This window comes from Delphinapterus leucas, chromosome 17 (genome assembly GCF_059928025.1).
Source record: "Delphinapterus leucas isolate spDelLeu-1000000601 "Yukka" chromosome 17, BTC_Dleu_Yukka2, whole genome shotgun sequence".
NCBI lineage: Eukaryota > Metazoa > Chordata > Mammalia > Artiodactyla > Monodontidae > Delphinapterus > Delphinapterus leucas.
This window is the reverse complement of record NC_143145.1, coordinates 2,740,037-2,767,409: the sequence shown is the minus strand read 5'-3', so window position 1 is coordinate 2,767,409 and position 27,373 is coordinate 2,740,037. Positions and strand designations below refer to the sequence as shown.

Sequence of the window (27,373 nt, the reverse complement as noted above, 5' to 3'; positions counted from 1 at the left end):
GACACGGGTTCCAGCCCTGCTCCAGGAAGATCCCACGGGCCGTGGAGCAACGAAGCCCGTGCACCACAACTGCTGAGCCTGTGCTCTAGAGCCCATGAGCCACAACTACTGAGCCCATGTGCCACATCTACTGAATCCCGCGCGCTCTAGAGCCTGTGCTCCGCAACAAGAGAAGCCGCGTGCCGTAATGAAGAGCAGCCCCGCTCGCCGCAACTAGAGAAAGCCTGCACGCAGCAACGAAGACTCAACACAGCCAAAAGTAATAAATAAATTCAAAAAATAAAAAAATTAAAAGGCAGAAAATTCTGAACTTATTATTAATCTAAACAATACTCAGGACTTCCCTGGTGGTGCAGTGGATAAGACTCTGCACTCCCAATCCAGGCGGCCTGGGTTTGATCCTTGGTCAGGGAACTAGATCCCACATGCATGCTGCAACTAGAAGTTCACATGCCACAACTAAGGAGTCTGCATGCTGCAACTAAGGAGCCCTGGAGCTGCAACTAAGGAGTCCACCTGCCGCAACTAAGACCCAGTGCAACCAAATTAATTAATTAATTATAAAAAACAATGCTAAACTAGAATATTTCCAGAGACACTAATTCATGGCCATTTCTTGTTTACTTTGCCATATAAAAGAGCAGCGCTAAATTCCAGGTTTAAAAACTGTTGGGAGGTTACTCGCCATTAAGTTTAAGAGGGAAAAAAAGGGTCCTGAAATGTGTAAGAAGAATGCTTCCTTAGTTTTTCAAATATAGTGAGTGGTAGAGGTATAGTAACATAGGATGGGACAAGACACCAAAATTTTCAACCTAACTACGTATGTTATAGAGGGGTTTTCTGTTTATATTAACCAAAATGACACAAATATCAAAAGGCAATCGAGTATTTATTTTAATGCTGCAACTGTTCAAATCAACTTTGAAACTTTTACTGTATTGGGCATGCATATACATATCCAACTTACCTCATCCTTTCCTCACCATACATTCTTTTTTACCCTATAAATCCAATTTATCCACAGTTTGACCACTCACCTTATTTAGCAAATAGCGACAGCAGGACTGGCTCCCTGAATTAGGTAACTGAAGCGGAGAGAACCTCTAGAGTCCTGCTAGAAATCAGGCCATGTGGTTGCAGGTTGCAAGCAGCTATAGCTGGAAGGGGCGCTGGTGCCAGGGGGACCCCTGGTGGTGAATGAGTCTCTTCTGCAACCTACATTCCTCAACTATAAAGAGGAAGACGTCAAGCATCTACATTTTAAATTATCCCCCGCTGTGGCCTGGAAAAGGAAAGTGTTTCTACAACGTGACTCTATACTCCATTTTCAAGAAACACTAGAAACACCCAGTATGGATCCAGTCCTTTCTTCAATCATATTCTGAGTAAGAGGCACAAATAAGATGGCTTCTCTTCCCAAACACAGCTGCGTAGTGGTTGGTTTTCTTTGTCAATCGGCCTCCTCTATGATTTTGCTCTTGTCACACTGGTATCAACAGACATTATTCTAACTTAGCAAAAATTTACAGAGTCACTTTTCCAACTCTACCTAAAAATTTTTATCATTAAAAAATGTTATTGGGGGCCTTCTTGGTGGTGCAGTGGTTAAGAATCCGCCTGCCAATGCAGGGGACACGGGTTCGAGCCCTGGTCCGGGAGGATCCCACATGCCGCAGAGCAGCTAGGCCCGTGCGCCACAACTGCTGAGCCTGCGCTCTAGAGCCTGCGAGCCACAACTACTGAGCCCACATGCCACAACTACTGAAGCCCGCACGCCTAGAGCCGGTGCTCTGCAACAAGAGAAGCCACCGCAGTGAGAAGCCCGCACACCGCAACAAAGAGTAGCCCCCGCTCGCCGCAACTAGAGAAGGCCCGTGCACAGCAACAAAGACCCAGTGCAGCCAAAAATAAATAAAATAAATAAATTTATTAAAAACAAAAACAAACAAACAAAAATGTTATTAGGAAAAAAAAAATGTTATTAGGAACTTCTCTGGTGGTCCAGTGGTAAACAATCCACCTTCCAATGCAGGGGACAGGGGTTCGATCCCTGGTCAGGGAACTAAGATCCCACATGCCATGGGGCAACTAAGCCTGCACGCCACAAAATACTGAGCCCAAACGCCTCAACTAGAGCCTGCGCACCATTTGCAGCAACATGGATGTGACTAGAGATTATCATAATAAGTGAAGTAAGTCAGAAAGAGAAAGACAAATACCGTATGATATCACTTATACGTGGAATCTAAAATATGGCACAAATGAACCTATCGATGAAACAAGACTCACATATAGAGAACAGGCTTGAGGTTGCCGCCAAGGGGGATGGGGAGAGGGAGAGGATGGACTGGGAGTTTGGGGTTGGTAGACGCAAACTATTACATTTAGAATGGATAAACAAGGGCTTCCCTGGTGGCTCAGTGGTTAGGAATCCGCCTGCCAATGCAGGGGACACGGGTTCGAGCCCTGGTCCAGGAAGATCTCACACGCCATGGAGCAACTAAGCCTGTGCGCCACAACTACTGAGCCTGCGCTCTAGAGCCCGCGAGCGGCAACTACTAAGTCCACGTGCCACAACTACTGAAGCCCGTGTGCCTAGAGCCCGTGCTCCACAAGAGAAGCCACTACAATGAGAAGCCCACGCACCGCAACGAAGAGTAGCCCCCGCTCACAGCAACTAGAGAAAGCCTGCGCGCAGCAACGAAGACCCCACACAGCCAAAACTAAATAAATAAATAAAATAAATTGGTAAAACCAACACTTAAAAAAAAAAAAAAGAATGGTTAAACTACAAGGTTCTAATGTATATATAGCACAGGGAACTCTATTCAATATCCTGTGAGAAACCATAATGGAAAAGAATATTAAAAAAAGAATGTCTCTATGTGTATAACTGAGTCACTGTGCTGGACAGCAGAGATTGGCACAGCATTGTAAATCAACTATACTTCAATTTTTAAAAGTTATTAAAACCAACCTCACGCCTATTAGGATGATTACTATTTTTTTTTTTAAATATGAAAATAACAAGTGCTGGTGAAGATGTGGAGAAACTGGAACCCTTGCATACCATTGATGGGAAAGTAAAATGGTGCAACTGTTACAGAAAAGAGTATGGAGGTTCCTCAAAAAAATCAAAAATAGAACTACTATATGATCCGGCAATTCCACTTCGGGAATTCCACACCCAAAAGAACTGAAAGCAGGGTCTTGAAGAGATTTGCACACCTATGTTCACAGCAATTATTCACAATAGTGGAATGGTTGAAAGGATAAATAAAATGTGGTGTATATTATAGTGGAATATTATTCAGCCTTTGAAAGGAAGGAAAGCCTGTCACATGTGAAATAAGCACAAATACTGTATGATTCCACTTACTTGAGGCATCTAAAGTAGTAAAGCTCGCAGGAACAGAAAGTAGAATGGTGGCTACCAGGAGCTGGGGAGAAGGGAAAAGGGGGTACAAAGCTTCTGATTTGCAAGATAAGCCCTAGAGATCTGTTTCACAATAATGTGAATACACTTAACACCACTGGCCTACACACTTAAAAATAGGTAAGATGGTAAATTTTATGTTCTGTGTTTTTTGTCTATCCCAATAAAAAACTTTTTAAAATGTTAAAACCACTTTAAAAGAGTGAATCTCACTTATATTTTACAACGGAACTGCAAATATGATATAATCATGTCTACTTTTACAGACAAGGGAGAAAGCCTTGAGACGTTAGAACGAGCTCGAAGTGCAGGAGCCTTCGTTAGAACGAGCTCGTTAGAACGAGCTCGAAGTGCAGGAAAAAGAGAGACAACAACCGGTCCTCGACTAGGCTGGATACTGGTCCGGCCCTGCTGATACTGGTCCAGCACTGGACAAGGGGGCTTTATGTGGCTTTAAAAAATTAATCCCCTAATAAACTTTGAGATTATTACTAATATCACCATTTTCAAGAAAAAGGAAACAGGCTTAGAGAGGTAAAGGCCTTGGGGTAAGATCAGACTTCGTAAAAGTCAAAGTCACATGTGACTCCAAAGCCCAAATCATTTCATCTTTTCCACACCGTTAAGCCTGAAAGCCCAATGTTGTCCTCTCTCTGACTTGGTTTTCTCATCAATTAAATGAAGTTTAAAATGGCATCTACTGTTCACAGTTGTTAGGAGAATTAAATCTCACAACACAAAGGGCTTTGAGAGTACAACATTATCAGTGCATTACTCTGCATCTTCTGTGCTGGCGCAATGACTTAAACACCAGGGATCCAAAAATAACTGGGACAGAGCCCAGGCCACTGAGGAGCTCAGAGCTCACAGAGGACAAGCGCATAAGTCCCACACAGCACCCACAGTTCCGGCTCCTGGTAGACTGGTCTAAGAAACCCCCAGTAAATTTCCTGTACAGTTTGAGGCTTAAATGATTCATAGGTTTATCTGCAACACTGAAAAACTGGGAACATGCTCAAAAGAAGGGAAATGAGCAAATAAAGTTTGGAACATCAAAATGAGTCACTGGGCTTCCCTGGTGGCGCAGTGGTTGAGAGTCTGCCTGCCGATGCAGGGGACGCGGGTTCTTGCCCCGGACTGGGAGGATCCCACATGCCACGGAGCGGCTGGGCCCGTGAGCCATGGCCGCTGAGCCTGCGCGTCCGGAGCCTGTGCTCCGCGGCGGGAGAAGCCGCAGCGGTGAGAGGCCCGCGTATCGCAAAAAAAAAAAAAAAAGAGTCACTATACAAGCATTAAAAAATTGTGTTTGCAGAAAAGTTTTCATTCATACTGGAAAATACTCATTAATGCAAAAAAGCAACATGTACTATAAAGAGTTAAGGCAACTCCCAGTCTTAAAATGCAAGGATCTTCAAGATACATATTTTAAGTAATAAAAAAATGTATGGAAGAGTGTAAAATACATTTTGATATAAAGCAAAAGAAAGATCCACGCACATGCACCTCCTTGTACACACATAGAGGACCTGTGGGTGGTTACACAAGTGGGAACAGTGAGTCACACAGAGAGAGTTAGGACTCATTTCCCACCCATATGAATTTTGTACCATGTATATTTTAGTTAAAATAGTAAATGAACATAAAAAATAACTATTTTTTTCCTTCCCTGGTGGCGCAGTGGTTGAGAGGCCCGCGTGCCGCAAAAAAAAAAAAACAAAAAACCTATTTTAAAGAACTGATATCTAGTACAGTTCCCAATATTTAGCAAGTAAACAATCTTTTCTAAATAACACACAGTCAAACAACACATCAAAGGAGAAATTGACAAAATGTTCAGAATAGAATAATTAAAAACAGAACATCGAAATCTTTAGGATGCAGCTAAAAGAGTGCTGGGTACGTAGAGGGAATTAACTTTAAGCGCTTATATTTAAAAGCTAAAAACATGAGTTGTCTATGTTTTTACCTTAAGAAATAACAAAAACATTAGCAAATTAAACCCAAAGTAAGTAGAAGTTAAGACGGAACAGTGCTGGGGCAAAAGGAAAAATGAGTAATAATGATCCTGTCTTCATTTAAGTTTGGTATCATCCATCAGGGATTTTTTGCATTAAATCCTGACTTCTAAAAATGCTGCATTAAAGTACTACTTATCTTAGGCTTCCCCGGTGGCACAGTGGTTAAGAATCTGCCTGCCAATGCTGTGGACATGGGTTCGAGCCCTGGTCCGGGAAGATCCCACATGCCACGGAGCAACTAAGCCCGTGCGCCACAACTACTGAGACTGAGCTCTAGAGCCCATGAGCCACAACTACTGAGCCCATGAGCCACAATTACTGGGCCCACGTGCCACAACTACTTAAGTCTGCGCGCCTAGAGCCCACGCACCGCAACAAAGAGCTGCCCCCGCTCGCCACAACTAGAGAAAGCCCACGTGCAGCAAAGAAGACCCAACACAGCCAAAAAATTTAAAAACAAAAACGATTACTTATCTTGATTACTGAGATTTTGGGGTCCCTGAGACATGCCTCACCAGAGTCCTGCCCACACATACCTATCCCTACTCCACTGGCCCTGTCCACCTCAACCCCAAGGCTCCCCACACCCAGGCACCCAGGGCATATCACCTAGGGAGTTTGTGAAACTAGAAACATTTCTGCCCAAGGCATGTCAAATACAATCATGCAATTTTAAAAGTTCCCTTCTGAGAACAATAAGCTATTTAACACTTCTTTTCAAGGACCAAAAACACAGTAACTAAACTGTCACAGCGTATCTATTTTACTTGAAACAGTTGCAATGCATTTTTTACACTGGACCAGCAAACTCTTGAATTCATAAATGTCGGACCTTAAATGAAGGAGGCAAGCCCTAAAAATGTGTGAGCAAAATCGATGCTTGATTATGGCTATTTGCACCTGCTGTGAGACAGCAGAAATCCTTCTTATTCTAGTCCAAAGATCCAGAATAACAGCGGCAACAGCTTAAATCCACAAGCCGCGCTGGCAGGGCATGACAGCTAGAAAAGAGGAGAGAGTTTGTAAATAGCTAACTTATTCAAAGATTCCTCCTTCCCCTTTTTTTGAGATTTCAGAACCCAAGGCAGATCCAACAGTGGACAGTAGAACAGCATTTCCTCTATAAAAACAGGAAAAGTGGATAAAATACAATAATCAGAGAGCTGCTAGGGCAGTGAGAACAAGAGGGGCTAATACTTCAGAGTGTGAGGAACCACAAAGCTGAGCTGATCTACTGCAGCTACTGTGAACTTTGGTATTGATTTGCTAATCCTGCAAACAAGAAGGAGGCTGAGACCCCGGGCTCTGCAACCACAGAAAACTGCTGCTGGAGGACAGAAAAGCAGGAGAGGTTCTGGCAGGCTAAAACCCTAAACGCAAATGTAGTATATTTCCTGCCAGCAATAAGAGGAAGGGTACTGACACAGGCTGCAACATGGATGAAACCTGAAAACATCATGCTAAGTGAAAGAAGCCCAACACAAAAGTACCTATCTATCTATCTATTAAACACTATATGAAATTTTCAAATTAAATCCCACAAAAGTTCTAAAAACTTACCTTTACCTGCAGCTCTTCAATCCATTAAGACATGAGATACTCGCGAGAACAAAATTTTTTTAAAAACTTCCTAGAAACATAATCTTTTAGGGAAAAGCTTCTTTCAGTTAATTAAAGCCATTATGTGGACTATGGTTCTTTGGGGATATGACCTCTGCATGCATCCTCAGCTAGTAAAGTTGTTCATTCAAAAACGGAAAACTAAACATCAAAAATGGATGAAGGGCTTCCCTGGTGGCGCAGTGGTTGAGAATCCGCCTGCCAATGCAGGGGACACGCATTCGTGCCCCAGTCTGGGAAGATCCCACATGCCGCAGAGCGGCTAAGCCCGTGAGCCACGGCTGCTGAGCCTGCGCGTCCGGAGCCTGTGATCCGCAACGGTAGAGGCCACAGCAGTGAGAGGCCCGAGTACCGCAAAAAAAAAAAAAAAATTTATTTTACTTTCCATTATGTGATTGGGAGGAGAAGAGCCAAGAATCTCCAAAAATACTCTAAAGTATTTAAATTTTCTTCTTATAATCATTATTGCGTACTTTTATAGTTATTTCCTGGGGAAATTGTAATTTACTTCAGCTGTGGCTTTAAATATCTCCAAATCTGATTTTGCTGAAAACAAAGTTATGAAATGAATGTGTCTGTATAAAATGCATTTAAATTATTTATGAGAGAACATACGTTTATTTTTTGCTATAAATACATATACAGTCTGGATATAACTACAGGTGGCTTAAAGCATATTCCTTTTACTGGCATCCTTGAATTACCACCTAAGAACTACCTTTGAGTACAGGAATTTCCTAATGTTTATTTCCTAAACTTTTTATGGAAATCAAATATTATCTTTAAGTGAACAGAAATATGAATCAATCTAACAAGAAAAAAAGACAACACAAAAATAACAGCATTACCACCTGCAGAGTTTCCTGTAAAATGTAACTACACATTCCTAGTCTCAAAATATACCAAGTACACTTACAGCTGTTTCCATGTGACCTCAAAGGTACAATCTATACTTACTACAATATAACCTTTCCATACAGTAGTTGACTGAAATTACTTCTTCTTTTGAGAACTATACTCAGGACTATCTCATTCTTAATCAAACTTAGCTGATCTCCACCTCATTCTAACAGTTATCTAAGAGACGAAATACACTCTCCTCTCAGTGTACATCTATCACAATCCACAGTAAATCCATTTTTTGTCTCCCTTACACAGAGTTAGGCCAACACAAAGAAGGCACGGTCACTAAGTCTGCTACTGCAGCTAAGGAAACCCTCTGCTTTGCACTGCCATTTGGGAGAATCCCTGACAGCAGCCACAGTATGTCCTACAGTAAAAACAGCCATCATTATTATTGTGTAAATGCCATGCAAACATTTGACCATGCTTTTTATCCTCCTCTTCCAGATAAAATCCACTTATGAACTGACTCCATTTTCATAACCAGAATATTTTGCATAAAAAGCTACACCCCGCCTTTTTCCCTGTTCACGTCTTCTTACCTGAGTAAAAGTAAGGTGGGGGGAAAAGGTGGGGTTTGGGAGTAAAGAGAAAGGAGGATACATTTTCTTTAATCTTCCAGAAGTATGCACCACACAGAAAATTCTCTTCAGTACCTAATAAATACAAGTCTTTACATCTAAAGATTTACTCTAAAAAGTCAGACTCAAGAGAGTCAATACATTTTTAATAATTAAAAAAATCTTTTATATATTCATGAATTCAACATTTTTCATTCAAGAAATTTATAACAGAAATTATGACAAAATTAAGCACACAGGTGATCCAAGTTTTCTCAAATACACCCCTGCTACTGACATATGTATGACGCAATAAACTTCAGCCCTGAACAGTGAAAGCTCAGCTCCAAGACTAACCAAGTCTCATCTGCCCTCAGTCCACCAAAAGAGGGTAAATTTAGGATCGACAGTTTCCACATAAACACAACAGGCAGCCAACACTTCGTGTCCAGAACAAAACTATCACTTGAGGATGCCCAAATCTTTCCCATTTAGGTCTTAAGAAATAGTCTGGCCGACTCCCTCTTGTGAGAGCACGGCAACCACAACTAACTGCTGAACAATCATCGACAGGAAGACACTGGAACTCACCAAAAAAGATACCCCACATCCAAAGACAAAGGAGAAGCCAAAATGAGATGGTAGGAGGGGTGAAATTACAATAAAATCAAACCCATAACTGCTGGGTGGGTGACTCACACACTGGAGAACACTTATACAACAGAAGTCCACCCACTGGAGTGAAGGTTCTAAGGCCCACGTCAAGCTTCCCGACCTGGGGGTCCGGCAAAGGGAGGAGGAATTCCTAGAGAATCAGACTTTGAAGGCTAGTGGGATTTGACTACAGGACTTCGACAGGACTGGGGGAAACAGAGACTCCACTCTTGGAGGGCACACACAAAGTAGTGTGTGCGTCGGGACCCAGGGGAAGGAGCAGTGACCCCACAGGACACTGAACCAGACCTACCTGCTAGTGGTGGAGGGTCTCCTGCAGAGGCGGGGGGTGGCTGTGGCTCACCGTGGGGACAAGGACACTGGCAGCAGAAATTCTGGGAGGTACTCCTTGGCGTGAGCCCTCCCAGAGTCCCGCCATCAGCCCCACCAAAGAGCTGGGTAGGCTCCAGTGTTGGGCCGCCTCAGGCCAAACAATCAACAGGGAGGGAACCCAGCCCCACCCATCAGCAGACAAGCGGATTAAAGTTTTACTGAGCTCTGCCCACCAGAGTAACACCCAGCTCTACCCACCACCAGTCCCTCCCATCAGGAAACTTGCACAAGCCTCTTAGATAGCCTCATCCACCAGAGGGCAGACAGCAGAAGAAAGAAGAACTACAATCCTGCAGCCTGTGGAACAAAAACCACATTCACAGAAAGACAGACAAGATGAAAAGGCAGAGGGCTATGTACCAGGTGAAGGAACAAGATAAAACCCCAGAAAAACAACTAAATGAAGTGGAGATAGGCAACCTTCCAGAAAAAGAATTCAGAATAATGATAGTGAAGATGATCCAGGATCTCGGAAAAAGAATGGAGGCAAAGATTGAGAAGATGCAAGAAATGTTTAACAAAGACCTAAAAGAATTAAAGAACAAACACCTAGAAGAATTAAAGAACAAACAAACAGAGATGAACAATACAATAACTGAAATGAAAAATACACTAGAAGGAATCAATAGCAGAATAACTGAGGCAGAAGAACGGATAAGTGACCTGGAAGACAGAATGGTGGAATTCACTGCTGTGGAGCACAACAAAGAAAAAAGAATGAAAAGGAATGAAAACAGCATAAGAAAACTCTGGGACAACATTAAATGCAACAACATTCGCATTATAGGGGTCCCATAAGGAGAAGAGAAAGAGAAAGGACCAGAGAAAATATCTGAAGAGATTATAGTTGAAACCTTGCCTAATGTGGGAAAGGAAATAGCCACCCAAGTCCAGGAAGCGCAGAGAGTCCCAGGCAGAATACAGCCAAGGAGAAACACGCCGAGACATATAGTAATCAAACTGACAAAAATTAAAGACAAAGAAAAATTACTGAAAGCAACAAGAGAAAAATGACAAATAACATACAGGGGAACTCCCATAAGGTTAACAGCTGCTTTCTCAGCAGAAACTCTACAAGCCAGAAGGCAGTGGCATGATATACTTAAAGTGATGAAAGGGAAGAATCTACAACCAAGATTACTCTACCCAGCAAGGATCTCATTCAGATTCGACAGAGAAATCAAAAGCTTTACAGACAAGCAAAAGCTAAGAGAATTCCTCACCACCAAACCAGCTCTACAACAAATGCTAAAGGAACTTCTCTAAGTGGGAAACACAAGAGAAGAAAAGGACCTACAAAAACAAACCCATAACAATTAATAAAATGGTAATAGGAACATACATATCGATAATTACCTTAAAAGTGAATGGATTAAATGCTCCAACCAAAAGACACAGGCTCGTTGAATGGATACAAAAACAAGACCCATATACACGCTGTCTACAAGAGACCCACTTCAGACCTAGGGACACATACAGACTGAAAGTGAGGGAATGGAAAAAGATATTCCATACAAATGGAAATCAAAAGAAAGCTGGAGTAGCAATACTCATATCAGATAAAATAGACTTTAAAATAAAGAATGTTACAAGAGACAAGGAAGGACACTACATAATGATCAAGGGATCGATCCACGGAGAAGATATAACAATTATAAATATATATGCACCCAACATACGAGCACCTCAATACATAAGGCAACTGCTAACAGCTATAAAAGAGGAAATCAACAGTAACACAATAATAGTGGGGGACTTTAACACCTCACTTACACCAATGGACATATCATCCAAGCAGAAAATTAACAAGGAAACACAAGCTTTAAATGACACAATAGACCAGATAGATTTAATTGATATTTATAGGACATTCCATCCAAAAACAGCAGATTACACTTTCTTCTCAAGTGCACTCGGAACATTCTCCAGGATAGATCACATCTTGGGTCACAAATCAAGCTTCAGTAAATTTAAGAAAATTGAAATCATATCAAGCATCTTTTCTGACCACAACACTATGAGATTAGAAATCAACTACAGGGAAAAAAACGAGAAAAACATAAACACATGGAGGCTAAACAATACGTTACTAAATAACCAAGAGATCACTGAAGAAACCAGAGAGGCAATCAAAAAATACCTAGAGACAAACGACAATGAAAACACAATGATCCAAAACCTAAGGGATGCAGCAAAAGCAGTTCTAAGAGGGAAGTTTATAGCAATACAAGCCTACCTCAAGAAACAAGAAAAATCTCAAATAAACAATCTAATCTTACACCTAAAGGAACTAGAGAAAGAAGAACAAACAAAACCCAAAGTTAGCAGAAGGAAAGAAATCCTAAAGATCAGAGCAGAAATAAATGAAATAGAAACAAAGAAAACAATAGCAAAGATCAATAAAACTAAAAGCTGGTTCTTTGAGAAGATAAACAAAATTGATAAACCATTAGCCAGACACATCAAGAAAAAGAGGGATAGGACTCAAATCAATAAAATTAGAAATGAAAAAGGATGGCAGGAGGGTGGGAGGGGTGGTGTGATGAATTGGGAGTTTGGGATTGACATATATACACTAGTATGTATAAAATGGATAACTAATAAGAATCTGCTGTATAAAAAACTAAATAAAATAAAATTCAAAAAGAAAAAGGAGAAGTTACAACAGACACCACAGAAATACAAAGCATCCTAAGAGACTACTACAAGCAACTCTATGCCAATAAAGTGGACAACCTGGAAGAAATGGACAAATTCTTAGAAAGGTATAACCTCCCAAGACTAAACCAGGAAGAAACAGAAAATATGAACAGACCAATCACAAGTAATGAAATTGAAACTGTGATTAAAAATCTTCCAGCAGGGCTTCCCTCGTGGCACAGTGGTTGAGAGTCCGCCTGCCAATGCAGGGGACACGGGTTCGTGCCCCGGTCCGGGAAGATCCCACATGCCGCGGAGTGGCTGGGCCCATGAGCTGTGGCCGCTGAGCCTGGGCATCCGGAGCCTGTGCTCCACAACGGGAGAGGCCACAACAGTGAGAGGCCCGCATACCGCAAGAAAAAAAAAAAAAACAATCTTCCAACAAACAGAAGTCCAGGACCAGGTGGCTTCACAGGTGAATTCTATCAAACATTTAGAGAATAGCTAACACCCATCCTTCTCAAACTCTTCCAAAAAATTGCAGAGGGAGGGACATTCCCAAACTCATTCTATGAGGCCACCATCACCCTGATACCAAAACCAGACAAAGATACTACAAAAAAAGAAAATCACAGACCAATATCACTGATGAATACAGATGCAAAAATCCTCAATAAAATACACTAGCAGACAGAATTCAACAACACCTTAAAACGATCATACACCATGATCAAGTGATCATGATCACGATCCCAGGGATGAAAGGATTCTTCAATATACGCAAATCAATCAATGTGATATACCGTACTAACAAACTGAAGAATAAAAACCATATGATCATCTCAAGAGACGCAGAAAAGCTTTTGACAAAATTCAACACCCATATATGATAAAAACTCTCCAGAAAGTAGGCACAGAGGGAACCTACCTCAACATAATAAAGGCCATGTACGACAAACACACAACAAACATCATTCTCAATGGTGAAAAACTGAAAGTATTTCCTCTAAGATCAGGAACAAGACAAGGATGTCCACTCTCACCACTATTTTCAACATAGTTTTGGAAGTCCTAGCCACAGCAAGCAGAGAAGAAAAAGAAATAAAAGGAATACAAATTGGAAAAGAAGTAAAACTGTCACCGTTTGCGGATGACATGATACTGCACATAGAGAATCCTAAAGATGCCACCAGAAAACTACTAGAGCTAATCAATGAATTTGGCAAAAGTTGCAGAATACAAAATTAATGCACAGTAATCTCTTGTATTCCTATACAGATCTCTTGCGTTCCTGATGAAAAATATGAAACAGAAACTAAGGAAACACTCCCATTTACCACTGCAACAAAAAGAATAAGATACCTAGGAATAAAGCTACCTAGGGAGACAAAAGACCTGTATACAGAAAACTGTAAGACACTGATGAAATAAATTAAAGATGATACAAACAGATGGAGAGATATACCATGTTCTTGGATTGGAAGAATCAATATTGTGAAAATGTCTATATTACCCAAAGCAATCTACAGATTCAATGCAATCCCTATCAAATTACCAACGGCATTTTTTACAGAACTAGAACAAAAAAATCTTAAAATTTGTATGGAGACACAAGAGACCCTGAATAGCCAAAGCAGTCTTGAGGGAAAAAAAACGGAGCTGGAGAAATCAGATTCCCTGACTTCAGACTATACTACAGAGCTACAGTAATCAAGACAATATGGTACTGGCACAAAAACAGAAATATAGATTAACGGAACAGGATAGAAAGCCCAGAGAAAAACCCACGCACCTATGGTCAACTAATCTATGACAAAGGAGGCAAGGATATACAATGGAGAAAAGACAGTCTCTTCAATAAGTGGTGCTGGGAAAACTGGACAGCTACATGTAAAAGAATGAAATTAGAACGCTCCCTAACACCATACACAAAAATAAGCTCAAAATGGATTAGAGACCTAAATGTAAGACTAGACACTATAAAACTCTTAGAGGAAAACATAGGAAGAACATTCTTTGACATAAATCACAGCAAGATCTTTTTTGATCCATCTCCTAGAGTAATGGAAATAAAAACAAAAATCAACAAATGGGACCTAATGAAACTTCAAAGCTTTTGCAAAGCAAAGGAAACTACAAAAAATATGAAAAGACAACCCTCAGAATGGGAGAAAATATTTGCAAATGAATCAATGGACAGAGGATTAATCTCCAAAATATATAAACACCTCATACAACTCAGTATTAAAAAAACAAACAACCCAATCAAAAAATGGGCAGAAACCTAAATAGACATTTCTCTAAAGAAGACATACAGATGGCCAAGAAGCACATGAAAAGCTGCTCAACATCACTAATTATTAGAGAAATGCAAATCAAAACGACAATGAGGGGCTTCCCTGGTGGCACAGTGGTTAAGAATCTGCCTGCCAATGCAGGGGACACGGGTTCGAGCCCTGCTCTGGGAAGATCCCACATGCCATGGAGCAACTAAGCCCATGTGCTACAACTACTGAGCCTGCATTCTAGAGCCCGTGAGCCACAATTACTGAAGCCCACGCACCTAGAGCCCATGCTCCTCAACAAGAGAAGCCACTGTAATGAGAACCCCGCACACAGCAACCAAGAGTAGCCCCCGCTCACCGCAACTAGAGAAAGCCTGTGCACAGCAATGAAGACCCAGTGCAGCCAGTGCAGGGAGGGTGGGAGACGCAAGAGGGAACAGATATGGGAACATATGTGTATGTATAACTGACTCACTCTGTTATAAAGCAGAAACTAACACACCATTGTAAAGCAATTATACTCCAATAAAGATGTAAAAATAAATAAATACATAAATAAATACATAAAATAAATAAGTTCAAGAAATAAATTAAAATAAATAATAAAACAACATCGAGGTATCACCTCACACCACTCAGAACGGGCATCATCAGAAAATCCACAAACAACAAATGCTGGAGAGGGTGTGGAGAAACGGGAACCCTCTTGCACTGTTGGTGGGAATGTAAATTGATACAGCCACTATGGAGAACAGCATGGAGGTTCCTTAGAAAACTAAAAACAGAATTAACATATGACCCAGCAATCCCACTACTGGGCATATACCCAGAGGAAACCATAATTCAGAAAGACACACGTGGGATTCCCTGGTGGCGCAGTGGTTGGGAGTCCGCCTGCCGATGCAGGGGGCGCGGGTTTGTGCCCCAGTCCGAGAGGATCCCATGTGCCGCAGAGCGGCTGGGCCTGTGGGCCGTGGCCACTGGGCCTGCACGTCCGGAGCCTGTGCTCCACGACGGGAGAGGCCACAACAGTGAGAGGCCCGCGTATCGCAAAAAAAAAAAAAGAAAGAAAAAAAAAAAAGACACATGCACCCCAATGTTCATTGCAGCACTATTTACAATAGCCAGGACATGGAAGCAACCTAAATGCCCGTTGACAGACGAATGGATACAGAAGATGTGGTACATATATACAGTGGAATATTACTCAGCCATAAAAAGGAACGAAATTGGGTCATTTCTACAGACGTGGATGGACCTAGAGACGGTCATACGGAGTGAAGTAAGTCAGAAAGAGAACAACAAATATCGTATATTAACGCATATATGTGGAACCTAGAAAAATGGTACAGATGAACCGGTTTGCAGGGCAGAAATAGAGACACAGACATAGACAACAAACGTATGGACACCAAGGGGGAAAAGCCGGGCGGGGGGGGGGCAGGGGTGGTGGTGGGATGAACTGGGAGATTGGGATTGACATATATACACTAATATGTGTAAAACAGATAACTAATAAGAACCTGCTGTATAAAAAAATAATAAAATTTAAAAATTAAAAAAAAAAAAGGAATAGTCTGGCCATGGTGCCTTTAAGTCACATTCACCCCTCGTTCTAGGGTATGTCATATGTCATACAGAGGTTATGAGCATATGTCATACATACACCCAAACACCATCATTCTACGAGGCTATTGTATTTCAAAGCAGCTGTCACTAGTAGGGAGAAACTATGTAGTATGTACACATTTCTTCATTTCATGATATGTCACTTCACAAAGGCTTACGTAAAGAAAAATTATTTTAATACTTACACTGGGGCTTCCCTGGTGGCTCAGTGGTTAGGAGTTCCACCTGCCAATGCAGGGGACATGGGTTCAAGCGCTAATCTGGGAAGATCCCACATGCTGCGGAGCATCTAAGCCCATGCACCACAACTACTGAGCCCATGTGCCACAACTACTGAGGCCTGCAGGCCTAGGGCCCATGCTGCGCAACAAGAGAAGCCACCTCAATGAGAAGCCCGCGCACTGCAACAAAGAGTAGCCCCCGCTTGCCGTAACTAGAGAAGGCCTGTGTGCAGCAACGAAGAACCGAAGCAGCCAAAAATAAATGAATACGATAAATTTATTTTTAAAAAAGAAATACACTGTACTATTAATCTCAGTTTCACAAATTCACAAAGATATTTTTTAAAGGGAGAGGCTGAGTTACTAAAATGTACAACAAAAACTAGAAGAAGAGCCAAAAATGATTCCAAATCTCCAACCAAGCATCTGCAACATCAGAGGGAAAAACTGACCTTCAGCGGCGCAGGGCGCAGGACTGGGCCACAGCGGGCGCTCGGCAGTGCGCTGACCAACGAGTAAGCCCTCGAGCGCCTCCCTTCTCCTCCCGCTCGCTCGCCAGTCCCAGCTTCGCCCACTGCTCACTACACTACCCATCGCTGACGGTGGGCAAGTGACTGGAAGAAAATGACCTCTGCTTGAAGGAGTGGGGATTAACAGTTGTGTTTATGACAAACAACACAGCATTTGGTAAGGCAGCCAAGAAGTGCTACTTTGCATTAAACACAATGCACAATAAACCAAGTATCTTATATTAGTATAATAAAATAACATGAAAGTTTTGACAAAAGAAAGAATAGGCTTCTCTCTGTCAAAATGGAAATTACTTGAGATTTTGTAGGTAGTAAAATCAGTAGCTAAGCTAATATTAAAACAAGTACAATTTTATCATATTATTTTCCAGAAAATTTAGAAGTACAGCACATGAGCTGTGTGCCATTAAAAAGCACTGACCAGGCTTCCCTGGTGGCGCACTGGTTGAGAGTCTGCCTGCCGATGCAGGGGACACAGGTTCGTGCCCTGGTCCGGGAGGATCCCACATGCCGCGGAGCAGCTGGGCCCGTGGGCCATGGCCGCTGGGCCTGCGCATCCAGAGCCTGTGCTCCGCAACGGGAGAGGCCACAACAGTGAGAGGCCCGCATACCGCAAAAAAGCACTGACCTAGGGATGTCCACTTCAGCCAGGAAAGGGTAACTAGTATAGAAAATGCCCTCCAATGGTAAACAAATAGAAAAATAGACACAATCCAGGAAACTTTTCAGATCTTGAGACAACGGGCAAGGCAGGCCTGTGATCCCCACTGAACCCTCTGTCTGGCTGAAGGCAACCCTGGACAACAGTACAGGAAGGGGAATCGAAACAGAGCACTGCAGCTTCAGTAAGTTGAGGAGAGAAAATTTCAAGTTTTGGGAAGCTGAGTCAAGCTGACATTTGCAAGGCAGAGTATCAGAGATGAAAAAGTTGTAGAAAATAAGTTTCAGAAATCTGCACAAAGAGCCAGAGGACGACAGGACAACAAGTTCATCAGCAAGCTGAAAGTAAACATCATCACCCAGCAAAAATTTCTTCAAAAATAAAGGTGTTTACCGAGAAAGAATGGATAGACAAGATATGACAGACTCATACAAGGAAATACTACTCAGCAATAAAAAGGAGCCAATTACACAACAACATAGATGAATCTCAACTATACTGTGCTAAAAAATGCCTTACACAGTCATTCATACTATACAATTCCGTTGACATGAAATCCTACAACAGGCACAGGCAAAACTGATCTGAGGTGGAAGAAAAACAGCAGTTGTCTCGGGCTGGGTGGGCGGGGGAGGGTGCTGGGGCAGGGACTGTGAGCATGGAGGGACTTTCTGTGCCCCCCATTTCTTGTTTGTAAGAAAGGTTTCAGCCTCCTAGACCTTCCCTGAGTTCCAAAGGGCAGATTCCAACAGTTACTAATTAGAGGAGTGAGGGAATGCAGAAACAAAGGAAGAGCAGTCAAGAAATAACAGTGCAGGGGTTTCCCTGGTGGCGCAGTGGTTAAGAATCCACCTGCCACTGCAGGAGACACGAGTTCGATACCTGGTCCAGGAAGATCCCACATTTCCACGGAGCAACTGAGCCCTTGCGCCACAACTACGGAGCCCGCATGCCACAACTACTGAAGCCCACGTGCCTAGAGCCCATGCTCGGCAACAAGAGAAGCCATCGTAATGAGAAGCCTGTGCACCACAATGAAGAGTAGCCCCTGCTCACCGCAACTAGAGAAAGCCCGCGCACAGAAATGAAGACCCAACGCGGTCAAAAATAAATAAATAAAATAAATAAATTTATATATTAAAAAAAAAGAAAGAGGGCTTCCCTGGTGGCGCAGTGGTTGAGAGTCCGCCTGCCAATGCAGGGGACGCAGGTTCGTGCCCCGGTCCGGGAAGATCCCACATGCCGCGGAGCGGCTGGGCCCGTGAGCCATGGTCGCTGAGCCTGCATGTCCGGAGCCTGTGCTCCGCAACGGGAGAGGCCACAACAGTGAGAGGCCCGCGTACCGCAAAAAAAAAAAAAAAAAAGAAAGAAAGAATAATGCAGTGATAAACCAGGATCCTGGTTCCTCCTCAAGGGATATACCTAACAATCTGATACAGATCTCTGACTGCTTCTACAGGAACTAAGGGCCCCACCCAGGTGGAAGATGTTATCTTCAGGCTGAGCAGAAGCACATAGACCCCAGACCGGTTGGAAGCAGAAGACTGATGACTGAAATTCCTCGAACACCACCCTTTTACCTCCCCACCAACCAATCAGAGGGTGGTTACACACCCTGCAGCCCTCCCCCTGAGTTTTACCTATAAAAACTCTTCCCCAAGAACCATCGGAGAGTTCAGGTCTTTTCAGCACGAGCCGCCTGGTCTCCTTGCTTGGTCCTGCAATACACCGTTCTGTTCTTCAAATTCCAACGTTCTGGTTTGTTTGGCCTCACAGTGAGTTGGGCACACGAACTTGGGTTCAACAACAAAATGACAATGGTCTACATTTTGATAAGTGTTTGGGTTGCAAAGGCAATGTTAAATTTTGTAAATTTGATAATTATATGAATTATATCACGGTCATATTGTTCTTAGCACATACTCACCGAAGTATTTAAGGGGATAGAGGGCGTGACGGCTGCAACCTGCTCTCAAAGGCCTTGGTAAAAAGTAAATATATGGGGACTTTCCTGGTGGCGCAGTGGTTAAGAATCCGCCTGCCGATGCAGGGGACACAGGTTTGAGCCCTGGTCCGGGAAGATCCCACATGCCGCAGAGCAGCTAAGCCCGTGTGCCACAACTGCTGAGCCTGCGCTCTAGAGCCCACGAGGCACAACTACTGAGCCCAAGTGCCACAACTACTGAAGCCCGCACGCCTAGAGCCCGTGCTTGGCAATGGGAGAGACCACTGCAATGAGAAGCCTGCGCACCGCAATGAAGAGTAGCCCCCGCTCGCCACGAGAGGAAGCCCGTGCGCAGCAATGAAGACCCAACGCAGCCAAAAAATAAAATTAATTAATTTTTTAAAAAAGGATAGCATTGTGGAGAAACCTCTTTAAATAGAAAAAGTAAATATATGTGTGTGTATGTGCACATATATATATGGAGGGACAGAGAGAGAGGGCAGGGAGGGATGGGGAGGGAGAGAAGAGGAAAACGGGGATGGGGTAGGGAAGGCACGCAGGCAAATGTAACAAAATGTTAATTTAATATTTGGTGAATCTAGGTGAAGTACAGTATTTGGGAGTTCCCTATACTGCATCTTACAACTTTTCCATGAAAGAAAAGAATTTTTTCATTTAAAAAAACAAAACATGCTAGACACCTGAAACATTGTAAACCCACTATACTTCAATTTTTAAAAATTTAAAAAACAAAACAAGGAGCAGCAAACTAGAAAGGATGCTGGAGGGGCTTTCAGAGGCGCCAACCTAGTGGTATGATATTGACGAAAAAGGCAAAAGTTGTGTCATTGCATACTGAAATCGACAAGTGTTCATACCGCAGATCCCGTCACCCAGAAAAGATAAAACTGAGTTTAATATCTTTTAGTACATTTTGTTTAAGAAGACCTGTTAAGTATCCTTTTGAAAAATATAATAAATATGGTTACATATTTTTTAAGTGTACACTCCACTATTTTTTTTCTATTCTGCACATACAATAACCTTTCAATTGAACAGTGAGTCACACTGAAACCTCTTAGAAGACACTGTACACGGCAGTTACACTCCACACGTGTGGTGCAACAACGACACATGATCCCAACCAGAGGGAGCACCCGGAAAACTGCCCTCCCGCGTCCACACGAAGGGACCACTGACAGCACCCAGAAACACCGTTAACTGTAAGAAGCATCCCAGCCCTCTTCTCAGACTTCAGAACCAGGGTTAAGTTAGTGCAGGTTCCAGAGAAAAACACAGGGATGGAGCCAGACAGCAAAATGTAAGCAGAACAATTCCAATCTCTCTTCTGTCCCTCAATATGCTATCAAGAAGGCTACTAGCAGATCTCTGGCGTATGCTCTCCATACAAAGGGCGGCAGGCAGGGGCTGCGGTGAGCAGGTCTGGGCACCCAGTGGTTTACATCTCTAAGGAAGAGTAAGGTGGGTCTCAAACACAGAGGGGCACGTGCAATAAAGGAACAAAAACCAGCCTCATTTTATCACTGATTCTATTATAACCACACAGTGGAGTATCCTCCCATCCTAAAATTATGAAGAGCTCATCATTTAAAATAGCGGTCTTCTTATTTTCTAAAGTCAAACAAACTTTTATTTTTAAATAAAAATTAAAACACACATATACACACACAACTTTCCACTTTAATTTCCCTCCCTGCCCTATACAAGCCTTTCTTAAGCAAGGGCCTATTGGGAAAAAGTGCTAAATAACAGCTCTGGAGGACATCAAAAGGCACCACAAAGTAATAACAAGCAACTCTCTTACATACTTTTAAGAAAGTGTATTTACAGTCACAATTAAGTCTTAAGTTCAGTAAAGCTAATGTGTATTATTTTCTGTGTACGTTCTTATTATTTCTAGCAGTGTAAAATATAACTAACTGTACCCTACAATTATAGCTGACTAAACAAAAGAGATGAAGACTGCATAATTAAATCTGTCTCGGGACTTCCCCGGTGGGCAGTGGTTAAGACTCTGCGCTCCCAATGCAGGGGGCCCGGGTTCGATCCCTGGTCAGGGAGCTGTATCCCACATGCATGCCACAACTAAGAGTTCACATGCCACAACTAAGGAGCCAGTAAGATGCAACTAAGGAGGAAGCCCTTGAGCCGCAACTAAAGAGCCCGCCTGCTGCAACTAAGGAGCCCACCTGCTGCAACTAAGACCCAGTGCAACCAAATAGATAAATAAATAAATATTTAAAAAATAAAATAAATTTGTCCCATTAATCTGAGGAAACAGTTCGTATTAATTTTTAAAGCTGGTAAAACTATTTTCTCCAGAGCTACAAGAGCTTGAACAACATGGAAGGAATCCTAAAATAATTTAACTTTTAAAACAACTTCTACTTATGCTAATTACATGACATCTGTAATATACAATTGTATTATACGAAGACAAGCCACGTTATAAAGTCTTTAGAGGTCGTGAATAAATAAGCATACAAAAATCAGCCAAGGACTTCAAGGTAGTGTCTATGCTAAAATATATTTCACTTAAACGTCCAGGATACCTCATCCAGAAAAGTAAAATTAAATCCAGCTTGAAAGAAAAGCTGAGCTGAAGTGTGCGCAATATCTATCTGTATGTATATACACAGAAGTCAACTATCTTTTTTTTTTTAAGTTTGGTGTATGATTTCCATACAGAAAAACCTCCAGTTCAGTGAGTTCTGACAAACATACTCAGTTGTATGGCCATGGAGGATACGGCCTCCTTCCATCACCCCAAGAAGTGCTCTCATGCCCTTCTGTACACAGGTCTCTCCCACCCTCAGCCCTAGGCAACCACTCACCTAATTTTTATTCTCAGAGCTTTGCCTTTACCAAAATGTTGTATAAGTGGAATCAAAGTTATATTAGCGCTTTGTGTTTTCACTTGGTACAATGCTTTGGCGATTCACCCATTTTGCCACCTATGTCAGTGGTTAATTCCTTCCTATTGCTGAATAGGATTCCACCGTAAGGGCGGACCACAACCTGCTCATCCATTTACCAGCTGTTGGGCATCTGAGTTGTTTTCCATTTTAAGTGATTATGAATAGAGCTGCTATAAAAATTCATACACATGGACATAAATTTTCATTTCCCTTGGGTAAATACCTCCAAGTAGGATTACTGGACTGTATGATAAGTATATGCTCAACTTTATAAGAAACTGCCAAATCGTTTTCCAAAGTGGTTATAACACTTTGCATCCCCACCAGCAAAGCAAGAGAGTTCTAACTGCTTCACAGCTTTGTCACTGGGCACTGTCACCCTGTGTTGTCTTGTTCTGTTTTAATGCTATAGCCATTCTAATAGGATTGCAATGGTATCTCAATGTGGTTGTCATCTGCATTTCCCCAATGGTTAACGATGCTGAGCATCTTTCTGTGTGCTTATTCTTATCCATATGAAGGGGATGAAAGGCCTAATCAAACCTTTTGGCCATTTTTTCAATTGAAGGGTTTATTGAGACATCTTTTTTTTTAAACTGAAGTATAGTTGCTGTACAAATATTACATAAGTTACAGGTTACAATATAGTGATTCACAATTTTTTCTTAATTAATTTATTTTATTTTTGGCTGTGTTGGGTCTTCATTGCTACACACGGGCTTTCTCTTGCGGCGAGCAGGGGCTACTCTTCATTGCAGTGCGTGGACTTCTCTTGTTGCGGAGCATGGGCTCTAGGTGCGCGGGCTTCAGCAGTTGTGGCTCGCGGGCTCTAGAGCCCTAGACTCAGTAGTTGTGGTGCATGGGCTTAGCTGCTCCGCCGCATGTGGGATCTTCCCGGACCAGGGCTCAAACCCGTGTCCCCTGCATTCACAGGCGGATTCTTAACCACTGGGCCACCAGGGAAGCCCTGATTCACAATTTTTAAAGGTTATACTCCATTTACAGTTATTATAAAGCATTGGCTATATTCCCCATGTTGTACAATATATCCTTGTAGTTTATTTTATTAATAGTTTGTACCCCTTACTCCCCTACCCCTATACTGCCCCTCCCCAATCCCTCTCCCCAGTGGTAATCACTAGTTTGTTCTCTACATCAGTGAGGCTTTTTTGTTTTTGTTATATTCACTAGTTTGTTGTATTTTTTCAGGTTCCACATGTAAGTGATAACATACAGTATTGTCTTTCTTTGTCTGACTTATTTCACTTAGCATAATGCCCTCCAAGTCCATCCACGTCGCTGCAAGTGGCAAATTTTTGTTCTTTTTAGTGAGACATCTATCCTCTTTTTAATATACAGTTAATCAAAGAAGAAATGCTGAAAAGTTTGCATATTTTGATAAGCCACTTAGAATTCATGAGTAGACAAAAATCTAAAATGCTTCCTTACCATCCCAATTCCCAACACCCTACTTGCCCCCCTAAAAAAAATATCTATGATATGCCAAAACAGGTAGAAAGAAAAAAAATCCCTTCCTCTCCTTACTCTGAATGTAAACACCACAGGAAAAGCTGTCTCCCCACTTTTAGGGACAGGAATGGACCAATTTCCCTATTTTTACAAGTATTTGCTGAAACCTCACTCTTTCCGTAGTATGAGCCAGGAACACCTGATTGGCAACTACCTGAAGAGCTCTGCAGATACAGTGGTAATGCAAGTCAGCATGGGCGATACATACACGCTGAATACACGCATCGTGGTCGACACGTGGCTGACAGCACAGAAAGGAAGCACAGTGCTGCGGGAAGGTCCACGGGCAGTTGAGCAGGCAGCACGACGCTCCTCGCTATGAAAGCACGACCCACATGCAGGAGCGCCAAGGGCTAAGACTTACTGCAAAGGAACCTGAAAACTCGATAACCACCATATGAAACCTTGGGCAAGTTTCTTAACATCTCTAAGTCCCATTTCTCATCTACAAAACGTGAATAGTAACTGCTACGTTCCTGAATTACTATAAAAAATTAAATAATATTCTAACTCACACAACGACTGACACATAAATGGCAGCTATTATGATTATTACATTCACCCAAAGTTCCTGAATCACAATGTGAGACTGGAAAGATAAAGATGCACTCTTCAGAGAGCTGTGCATATGAAACTGGAGGCTCACACAGCAGGTAACGTGCACACACTGGACGCACTGAACTAAATGCAGGTGCAGGGTCCCGACCACACATGAAAACTACCAGGTGTTTACATAAGAGGTGCCCTGGAGCTGGCAATCATGAAAGCCTCTGTGGACCTTATTTCTTACGATTTTGCCTCAGCATTTCAAATGCACTGACACTTCTTTGCAAAAGGATCTCATCTAATCACCGTTGGTCTCGCATGACCTCATCACGAACGGCTTACTTTCCTCCAGGATGCTACAGCTATGCCATACAAATTAGACTGATGCGTACACACCTCAGTGACATTTTCCACCCACTCTGCTTGCCACATTCCCAGTGCAGCCAAATGTGGAACAGCTTCTAGAACAGCTTCTTAAATGCCCTGTTCTTGCCTGACAAACAGAGCGTAGCTTCAGCACAGTCCGGCGCCAATGACTGGTTTGGACAGCCAGATGCCAATTTTATTTTTTGTGACAGGTGCTCTATAAGGATTTTTTTCCATGAATCAATACATGAAATCAACAGTTTAAGATTATCACTTGGATTCAAGTGTCCTGATATCTCCTATGCTCAGGTTTTAGGACAACATTAAAAATTTACATCAGACATTTAACAATCTGAATCACATTTCCCATGTAAACCTGTTTAAATCTCTTAAGGGTAGAGTCTGTAACTCGGTTAATATGTACAGTCTCTGTACAATCTAGGTCCATCTCTGTGCTTATTCTTGCACTTTCTCTACCTGGAATGCCCTTCCACAGCCACAGCCAGCCTTTCTTCTCTTTCCCTGCAGGCTCCCCCAGGAAGACAGTCGTCCCCTCCCTCTGCACTTTCCACCATACTTTTCTCCATCAACGTTTCTACCTTGTTTCCCTGCTCCTGCCCCATCTGCCCTATGTTCTTCAAGCAGGCAGGAGGAACATCTGTCCAGAGGAGGCAGGGAAAGGGCAGGTGTGTCCGGGGCTGAGACAGAATTAAAATACTTGATCAGCCTTACTTACAGACCTAGGAGAGGAGGTGAGAACTCTTAGCCAGACTTAAGAATATTAAGCAAACAGAAAACAAATGTGGCCATTAGAGGTCCAAGAAAGCAGGAAAACAAAAAGTTGAACAAAAAAGGAAACGTAATCACACTGAATTAACTGGCTCAACAGTGAGCAATGTTTACAAAGTCAAGAAAAATTAAAAACTAAATTATGGGTCTAAACAAAAATTGTGATTTAACTATATAGCAAAGTTGAAAATGTAACTTCTTCTAAAATTGATGCATCAGTGACTCCTGACTAGTACAGAAATATAGTTAGGAAACATGGATGCAAACGCTAAAAGAAACGTCTAAAGCGGAGGATTCCAGGGGCCTCCAGGAGGGGGGCACGAGATGCTTAAAAGATGTCTTTATTCACAAAATGGGGGTCTTCAGAGGGTCTCAAGGCAGCCTTCCTTCTGTCTACCACCTTCCCACAAACCATTAACCCTGAAAATGATCTCCATACATATTTCAGCAACTCCGCTTCTCCAAAACTTTGCTTTGCTTTCTTAGGGTTGTGGTTGTAAACTCCTCCATCCCAAGTCCCTGCCTTCTAGCCCAACACCCCAAAACACAGCAAGAACCAAGAGCCAGCTCTGGCAAAGCAGCTTCGGGAGCAGAGCCATTCTGCAGGGGCTCAGGCGGGCCAGGGGTTTATGATGGGGCACTCAGGTAGATCCAGGGGCCCGGACCTCAGCATCACAGCTCTGGACTCACTCTGGGGGAGGCCAGAATTACTCATGTGGTCTGACTGTTTGTCTGGAGCTGGGGGAAACAATTACAGGAACACTGTTTAGAAGGTTAGTTTCCTAGGCTTATATATTTTCAAACACTGGGGGAGAAAAAAAAAAGAGCCAACGCAGAATCAGTAGATTATGTCTTGGTACTAAAAGCTCCACGGAGCTGGGGCAGAGGCTCTTGGTCCATCAGGAGCTGGCCTGGCATCTCACCCCCCTCCCGTCAGGCTTTTCTTCCACTGCGTATTATATCAAAAAGAAGATTTTTGAGTAACTTCTACTAAATACTGCCCCCTCATGTAACCGTCTTGTGCTATACCAAGATGAGATATTTTTAAGCGCTAATGCTGCTGAAAAGCTACACTTGATATTCTGCCTCTTGTTTGGATCTACTAAGAGAACTTATTTTGTGCCAAGCATTAAATATTCCTTCATTCAGCATTTAGCAAAAACCACCTACGGGTCAAGCAGAAAAGATGCAGAGGTGAAATAAAATCTTTTTTATTTCGAAGACTCTAGGAAACAGACTTTCACCCAAATAAATGTTACAGTTACAGGAAGAAACATATCATCTGGACTGGGAGGAGGGAATGAAACAAGGCTGTCACCTCACGACCTGCGGCACAATTACACCTGGCACAGCCATGCAGAAGAGGCTCCTCTGGCAGCCCATAAAGAGCAGCGGGAATTGGAAAAACAGGAGTAAGACTTACGGGCCTTGCTAGGAAATTGAAACTGCATGACATAATTTCCCTTCCCTAATACCTAGCCTCCGTAGAAACAGAAGTGGCTTGGGAAGAAAGAGAACAAAGGAGGAAAGTGAGCTGACCTTCAGAAGGAAATGGGAAAACAACCAGGGCCCTGCCACTCGGACATCCAAGACAAGGACACTGGCCAAAGTGAAATTCAACACAGTTATAAATTGTCATGAATACTGAATCCATGAAGTCCAAGTTCATGAGGCTTTTACCAACACAACATATTGGTACAACAAAGTG

General features: G+C 42.5%; 1 protein-coding gene across 2 annotated transcripts in view; it reads right to left on the bottom strand.

Moving 5' to 3' along the window:
- PTK2 (protein tyrosine kinase 2) overlaps positions 1-27,373 on the bottom strand; it is a 259,877-nt gene that overhangs the window by 201,211 nt on the left and 31,293 nt on the right. The gene's annotated exons all lie outside the window — the stretch shown is intronic.